Genomic DNA, 8,463 nt, shown 5'->3' on the forward strand with positions numbered 1-8,463 from the left:
GCACATTTCGTATGCGCCAGCTCACCGCACAAGTTCTAAGATTCTGCCACTTTTCTGGGTCAAAGTTTAAAAGGACGAAGTTCTTTCTACTCAGCATTTTTCTGCTCAGAACATTTTACATGTGCCATTGATTTTCGCACTGAGAAAATGCTCTCCTGCTTTTCCAAACCGATCTGGCCCCTCCCCTCAGAACAGCGCGGATGCGCCGCGGAGCACATCGGCACAGTCAGACCCCACACAGCCTCCAAGCCCGTCCCCTGAGGTCAGCTTTCCCCTCCTCGTTCTACAAGATCGGGTCCCAGGAGGGGCAGGCGCTTGCCCGGCGGGTGACAAGCGCGGCCAGTGTGTGCACACGGCCACGGCCACGGCCACGGCGGACGCCAGCGTGAGGGGAACAGGGATGACTGGAAGGAGCGCCTCCGTGGGAGCCGGGGCAGAGCCAGGGGGGGAGAGAAGGTCCCTCGTCTTTGGTGTTGTCTGGTCTCCAGCCTTTGGAGAAGGGGGCTGGGTTTGACTACTGGGCCTTGTTACTAATCACCCGCTCGGGAAGGGCGGGTGCAGCTCTCTCAAGGGCTTCGATAGCGTCGAGGGGCTGCACTGTTCCCACCAAACAGAAGGGAGACAAGTCCGCGCGCCGTACCGCTGTCCACAGCTGAGGGCCCGTGGCAGCCACCTGGAAAGAGAAGTGGCAGCGCCGTCAGGGGCGCGACCCGCCCTCCCNTGGGTCGGCACCACAGCCCTCCGGTCGGTGCCGACGGGACCGTTCCCCCGACTCCGCGTGAGGACACGGGGGCCCCGACAGGTGCCACCAAGCGCCTAAGGAGAGACAGTCAGAGGGCAGCGTGGCTCAGCGTGGCATCCACCCGGCTCCAGGGCCTGGGGCCGACCAGCCGTGTGGCCAGGCCTGCTCGCGGGGACACGAAAGCCCGGGCCGATGGCCTCTGCCGATCGCCGGGCTGCAAGTGCTCCCGCGAGGGCCTGGATTCAAGCTTCCAGCAGGTGGACTAGTTCTGGCAAAATTCTTGAATTTATTTTCTGTTATTTCAATGCTTATTTATTATTGAGAAACAGAAACAGCGTGAGCAGGGGAGGGGCAGAGACAGAGGGAGACACAGAATCGGAAGCAGCTCCAGGCCCTGAGCTGTCAGCACAGAGCCTGACACGGGGCTCGAACCCACAAACCATGAGATCATGACCTGAGCCGAAGTCGGACGCTCAACTGACTGAGCCCCCAGGCGCCCCAACGTTCTTGAATATTTAGCAAGCGGTTCCAGGACCCTGCACTGCACACGGCCCCGCCCCATCACGGACTCTGACCCCACGTTATTCAAAGCCCCCAAACTCCCTGCCTTCCAGAACACTCTGCAAGAGTGGGGCCCCGCCGTCCCCTGAGTAGGAAAGAGTCTCCCCTTCCCAGAGAAACACACGGGACCCCTCCCGGCGCAGGCACGCGGGCCGCCGTGAGCTGCGGGAAGGCCGATGAAACCAACCTGCATCAGCGCCACCCGCCGAGTCCCTGTCAGAAGGTCCCCAGGGTTCCGGTGGCCCCGAGAGGGAGGAGCCGACTGGGAGAGATGGAAATCAGAGTCGGAGCCCGGCCGGCCCCAGACCCCCGCGCAGGAGTCCCAGAGGCGGGAACCCGCGGGGGAAGCAGGTGCGGCCGGGAGCCCCGAGGATGAGGCGCAGGGCAAAGCCGCTGTTCTAATCCCGCACCTTCTCGCACAACCCAGGCCTGACCCACGGGTCCGGGAAGGGTGACAGCCACTGGCGCGTGGGCTCTGGTCCCCGGCACTGGCCCGGCAGCTCCCCCCTTCAGGAGCCTTTGCACAGGGCCCGCCCTCCGCGGACCAGGCCCCCCCACTCCCGGCAGCGCTCTCGCGGGATGGAGACCACGGGACAGCCAGCCCCTCGCCGCCTGCCCCGCCTCAGCGCTGGGGACGGAAGAGGCGCACGGGAACGCCTGGCTGAGTGCGGCCCGTCCGCGGGAACAGCCGTGGGCCTGGGGCTCGCCCTCCCTCCTCCCTCCTCGTGGGAATAGTAGGGTGAGGGGGCCCCGTGCGAGCCGGGGGGGCCAGCGCCCTCAGGGAAGGTGTCCAGCACGGGACCCGGACAGCCCCTGTCATGTCAGGGAGACCCCGGAGTTGCTCTTTTGTGCCTCTGTTTCCCCCACTGTATGTGGGGCTTGTTATAATCACACGGTGGGGATAATATAAAGGTTCTAAGGGATGACCCACATTTCGTGGCCGGCACAGGACCTGGCTGGGAATAGACGCGCTCTGTAAATAATACTTCTGTTCCCGTCGCTGTGCTGTAACCCCCCAAAGACAGCGAGCCACGGTTTCAGGCTGTCCCAAGGCGATGGCGCCACTTGGGAAAGGCAACAGGCAAAAGAATAACTATCCTAAAATAATTTTCCTAAATTTTGCCAGTGCCCAACACTGACTGCATGGCATGTGCTCTACCGAGATGCACACTCAGTTGACTCCCCCGGCTACAGCCCATGTGAGCCCGCACAGGGGCAGAGGCCATGACTCAGGAGGTCAGCGCGGGACCCCGAGGCCTCACGACGGAGGGCCGGGCCAAGGGCCCCTGGCTCTGCTCCCTGCGCCCGCTCCCCATGCCTGCGGTGCATCTGCGCTGAGCCGGGGGTGGGCCAGTCTGCAGATCTGTTCAGACTGTGCGCACGTCCAGGGAGCAGAAGGACTCCCCCTCCGCCTGGGGTCACTGCAGCCTCAGGAAACCAGGAGCGGAGCAGTGAGCCCCACGCCTGCCCCCTCGAAATGATCAGATGCCACACAAGCAGCTGGATGGGGGTGGACGTGATCAAGGACCACACAACTCCAGCCTTAACAAGAGCCCAGCCCCAGCGTGTGCTTTCGGGAGCTCGGGGCTGGGCTGGGGTCACGACAGGCGTCGGCGGGGCTGGCCACACCAGGCAGCGGGCCCCCACTAGCCACACGGGGTTACCGAGAGCTCGGAGCATCGGTCCGTGCCTACAAGTACTGTACGTGCTAAGTACTCATTAAATTTCAGACTCAGCACTAAAAAGAGGATGGAAAATGCCTCATTTGTGGTTTCTATATTGATGACAACACACCGGAACCATATATTGGCTTACATAAAATGTGTTATTCCGGTGAACTTCACCTGTTCCTCGTTACCTCTTTCATGGGACCACGAGAAAGTATGGAATTATTACAGGGCTGGCGTCCCTCCCTTTAGATGGCACTGGCCAAGCTGCCCTCCGGCCGTCCACGCGTGCCCTTACACGAGGTGGCCACAAGGGGTCAGCACGCCTTCAACGGAGGGACCCCGGCCGACCTGGTGCTGGCCGCCTCCCTCCCTCCCTCCCTTTTTAAAAAATGTTTATTTATTTTGAGAGAGAGCTAGTGAGTGGGAAGAGGGGCAGAGGGAGAGGGAGAAGCTCAGGACATAAGGCTCGATCTCAACCGTGAGCCGAAATCAAGAGCCGGACACCTAACCCACTGAGACATCCAGGTGCCCCTCCTCCCTCTGAAGTGGAAGATGGTCCCAGCCAAGGACTCTTCTAACAGATGAGAAACCTGAATGAGGCCAGAGAGGTCAAGCCATCTGCCCAAGGCTGCACAGCAGAGACGAGGACTAGGGATTTGAACCCAGAACGGCCTGGCCCCCAGGAGCATAATGTTGCATCGGCCTCCCCCCCAGGGTCCCTGTGAAGACCTGGGGCAAGAGAAAGGCAAGGGACGAGGGCAGAGGGGAGGGTCCAGGCTCGCCCTGAGGCGCATGTGCAGAGGGCACTCGGACAGAGTCCGCAGGCAGGAGCGGCCTGACACCCGCGGCCGGGCCCCCGCCCCACGCCAGCCTGCGGTCTGGAAAAGCCGCTCGGCTTCCTGGGACGCCACAGCCTCCTCTGTCAGGAGTGAAGACGGGGCTCTAGGGTGGATTTATTCTGGAAACAGTCACCAGTGCCCCCACGGGCCCAGCCAGAGCGTCCCGCCCGTTCCTCAGGTGAGGACGGAGCCTCAGTGCTGGCCGCCTTCTCCCTGGGAAAAAGTCAGGTCGGGGAGAGTCTCCTGGGGGAGAGGCCGTGCTCCCCAGGTGTGCTGGGGTCTCACGGGCCCAGGGCGCGGTCCATCCACAACACAACACAGCGTTAGTACTAGCCACATCGTGCACGTGCACATGAGCACACGGGCTCTTGTGAGCACACGGGCTCTCTCTCTCACACACACACACTCTGCCTGGGCCTTTCTGCAGAAATGCAGGGAAGGAAAGACGGGGAGCGAGGGTCGGAGGTGGGGCGCAGATCCAGACGCAGAAGGAAGAAAAGGAAAGATTGGCATCGCACATTTGAGACGGGCGGTTCTCTCCTGGCACATCCACAAACGCCTGCACTTAAGAGTCCAAATCTGAACCGCCCGGACCCCTGTGCCCCAGGGGACACTCTGGCGACAGAGATGTCTGCTGCCGGATAAGGACTCTGAGCACATCCACCGGTGAGTGCAAGGGGAAGCAGCCCACTCCAGGGATGGCCAGGACCAGAGCCCAGGACTCCGGGACCCCTGCCTCCGCCGCCCCCCAGCTGTCAGGTGAGATCACACAGGCAGGCCACACCCCCTCCAGGGTCCCCGGATGCCACCTTTCTCCCTGCCCCAGAGCCCTCCAGGCACAACCCCTCCCTCCCAGGTGACCACGCCCCCTTCCAGGGGACCCCAACCCCTCCCAGCGCTCAGAGCCCACTTCCGGAGATACTGCTGTCCACATCACAGGCCGAGGTGGGAGAGAGGGGTGTAGACAGCGCTCGCGGCTGCCCACAGCTGCCCCTTGCTGGAGCGAACAGGGATCCTGAAGGGCCTCTCCCCTGCAAAGTCCTGACACCTGCTTCTAGGATCCGGCTGTGCCCTGACCCTGGCCTGGGCACGCTGCCCCTCCGCCGCCCCAGCTGCCCCGCTGCGCTCGCCCTGGGGTCCCAGCCTCCCCCTACCCTGGGAGCCCAGTGCCCCCTCCCAGCAGACCGTGAGGTCCGAGGTCACGGGCGCCCCTCTGGGAAGCCCCCCGGGGCCAGGGGTCGNCCTCCCGATCCTGCCCGAAAGCCCCTGGTTTTGCACGGGATGGACCTGGGGGCCAAGCGGGTCCTGCCCCAGTGCTGACCCCAGCTGCCCAAGAACCCGGCCAAGTCACTCCTCTGTCCCATGACGGGAGGAGGCAGCGTCCCCGGCCCCCCCACCGGGCGGGGTGTGAGTGTAGGAGAAGGGTCTGGGGGGAAGGGCAGGCGGCTCCCACGTGGCCTTGGGCAACTCCTTGGCTCTGAGCGAGTCCCTGTGTGCAGCCTGGGGGAACCCCCTCCTGGATGCTGAAGCAGAGCCCACAGGGCTCAGGACCCCGGGGGGAGGGCAGGGGGGCCCGGGAGCCCCCAGCTCAGAGCCGGGCCCTGTTCCGGGGCCAGCACTGCTCTGGGACTGAGCGGCGCCCGTGAAGCGCCCCCTGCACGGAGCCGGGCAGGTGCTGCCTCTGCTGTCCAGACGTGCACACGTGCCCGCCAGCCCGTCGCAGCCCCACAGCTGCGGTCCAGCCCCTGGTGCGCTCGTGCCCTGGGCCGGGGGCACAGTGCCAGCCGGGCACCTGGGTCTACAATGCTGGCCGGGCACCTGGCCAGGCCCCTCCCCGCCGGGCCATCCTCCCTGATGGCCTTCTTAGCGCCCACCTGCCTTTACGGGCCTCCTTTACCCGCCGTGCTGGGCGGTGGGGGCCTGGCCTTCCAGCCAGGTGCCGCTCTGCCCTCAGACTGTGACAAGCCCCCAACCCCAGGCTGGGATCCTCCTGACGGTACCTCGATGGGGCAAACGTACAAAAAGGCGTCAATCCATCCCTGGCTCAGAGAACGAGCCACTTACTCTGCCTCACTGACACTGTCCACCCTTTCCAGCACCTCCAGGGCAGCGCATCTGGATGCTCCACGCTGCCCTCTGTCCACCCAGACCACAACCCCATCCTTCCAGAAGTTTCTGGGCTCGCTCCAGCCACTCTCCCGGGCACTTTCCTTTGACGTTCCTGTCTGGGGGCGTCTGGGGTCTCCAGTCCAAGCTGGGAGGGTGAATTCAGAGCCCCCCCTTCCCGAGTACCGGCCGGTGGTGCACATTCTCAGGGAGGTTTGTCCCCTCCCCCGCCCCCCAGGTGCCAGGGGAGGCCCGCGAGTGTCCTTGCCGTCCCCTCTTGCGGGCAGGCTAGATTCTTGTGGACACCCAGCCCGCAGCCCACCGGGGGACATATTTGCGCGGGCATCTCCTTCTACAGCCCTCACTCGGGGTCTGGCTTCTTGTGAGGACACTGTTTTAAGCCAGTGGCATCTGAGATTTGGTGGAGAGAAAGGGCCATGTGAGCTATTGTTATTTTTAAGGCCTTGGCCATCCCCCAGGACCAACGTCCAGTCGTTGGAAGGAACTGTTCCTGTCCAGGAGGGAAGAGGACACCCGCCAAATGGATGGGCAGCGGCAAGTCGCAGATAGGCCCTCCCTTTCCAAGGGCCGTGCAAGCGCCGCCCGGTCCCGGTTCTGTCTGGTCCAGCCGCCACGGCTAACCGGCGCAGAGGGGCGGGGCTGCACCCTGAGATGGGGTAAGGGGAGCGGCCGATGCAACGAGAGCCCTAGGTGCAGGAGAGACCCCGGGTGCCCGAGCGGGTAGCAGAAGGCACAGAACAAGCCGCGGGGACAGAGCCCCGTGGTGTCACTGGGAGAGCACGAACCCTGCTATCCCTCAGGGGTCACTTCATCAAGGGGCTCACCCAGAGCCCGTGGCTTACGTCTGGGAGCCTGGGGCCCTCCCCTGGGAAGGTGTCATCGCCCACCTCCAGGCTCAAAGTGATGGGGGGGGCTGTCGGTGGCCTGGAGTCCACCCCGAAGCCGGGAGGTGCCCAGCTGAAGGGTCAAGGCCCCTGGGCGCAGCACCCAGACCCCACCCCTCCCCAGGCTCCCTCTGGGACAGCACTCGACTCACTAAACTATCGAACTTGCCCGTCCTGGGGGCTCTGGGTGCCGCTGGCTGGTGCCCTGGGAAAGCACCAGGTTTGCAGGACGGGGCGCCCCCTGAAGACAGGGTGCAGCGTCTAGTCCTGCTCTTCGGGGACCCACTCTCCTGAGGCCGTCAGACAGCTCGCTCAGGCCACCGCAAAGGCAGCAGGGTCCCCTTTGCAGAGAAACGAGAAATGTTTGAACAAAACGTTTATGAATTTGCACACAGTGCTTGGGACTGAGCCGTTCTGCACAGAGGAGAACTGTCTTTCAAGTTAGAAAAAGATCGGGGCGCTTGGGGGGCTCAGTCGGTGAAGCTTCCAACTTTGGCTCAGGTCATGATCTCACAATTCATGGGATTGAGCCTCAAGTCGGGTTCCATGCCAACAGCCCAAAGTCTGCTTTGGATTCTCTTCCTCCCTCTCTCTGCCCCTCCCCTGTGCTCTCTCACTCTCTCTCTCTCTCTCAAAATAAATAATAAACATTAAAAAATAAAGACCACAAACCCAAGACGAAAGATAATACCATGAGTGAATGTTCTAGAATGTCCAGCACGGACATAACTAATAGCACCCTCTTGGGAGGCACCTGTACCTGAGTGATCTAGAAAATTCCCTGGTGGCTTCAGAAAAGCCAAAACAGGAGAGGAACATCACCACCTGCAAAGAGTCTTGTCTCTTTCTAGCCATGGCATTTTTCACAGGACAGGATGCACATATTTCCTCCAAGAGATTTAAGACTTTACGAGCGTATTTTAACCTAGCAAGGCTCTGGGGGTGCAGGGCGCATCCCACCAGCCCGAGAGAAGCTCCCAGGAAGGAGAGAGGTGTTCAACTTGCAGGCTCACAGCCTGGCTCTGAGTTACATACAAGACGATGGAGACTAAGCTCTCCTTAGCACGCACTGGGGGTGTCTGGGGGACCCCCGGGCGGCAGGTACACCTGTGAACCCCCCCCAGGAACCCAGTGAAGTAGCCTCTCAACACCCTCACCCCTGCAATTGCCAGCCCAGTGAAGTAGCCTCTCAACACCCTCACCCCTGCAATTGCCAGCCCAGTGAAGTAGCCTCTCAACACCCTCACCCCTGCAATTGCCAGCCCAGTGAAGTAGCCTCTCAACACCCTCACCCCTGCAATTGCCAGCCCAAGGCTGGAACGGAGTTTTCACTGAACCGCCTAAGTGGGTTTTTTAACTGCTTCCTGACCACATGTCTATAGCTATTATTCCTAAAAATGATTTGTTGTGTTTGAATTGCATTTCAGAATCGAAACGCACTTAAATATATCCTGCTTGCAGGGAGGCACTGGGGACTCAGCCAAAGCAGCCCGGTGACACCCAGGTGGTTGGGACAGAACCTCCACCAGGCTAGAAACTGCTCCCACCGCCCTGAGGGCCCAAAGGAGCTGACTGTTGTGTGTGCGTCTGCGAGCAGGGAGCTCAGGACCCGCCTCTCCCTGGACCTTGGCCGAGGGGCC

The sequence above is a fragment of the Crocuta crocuta genome, unplaced genomic scaffold (assembly GCF_008692635.1).
Source record: "Crocuta crocuta isolate KB4526 unplaced genomic scaffold, BGI_CrCroc_1.0 scaffold179, whole genome shotgun sequence".
NCBI lineage: Eukaryota > Metazoa > Chordata > Mammalia > Carnivora > Hyaenidae > Crocuta > Crocuta crocuta.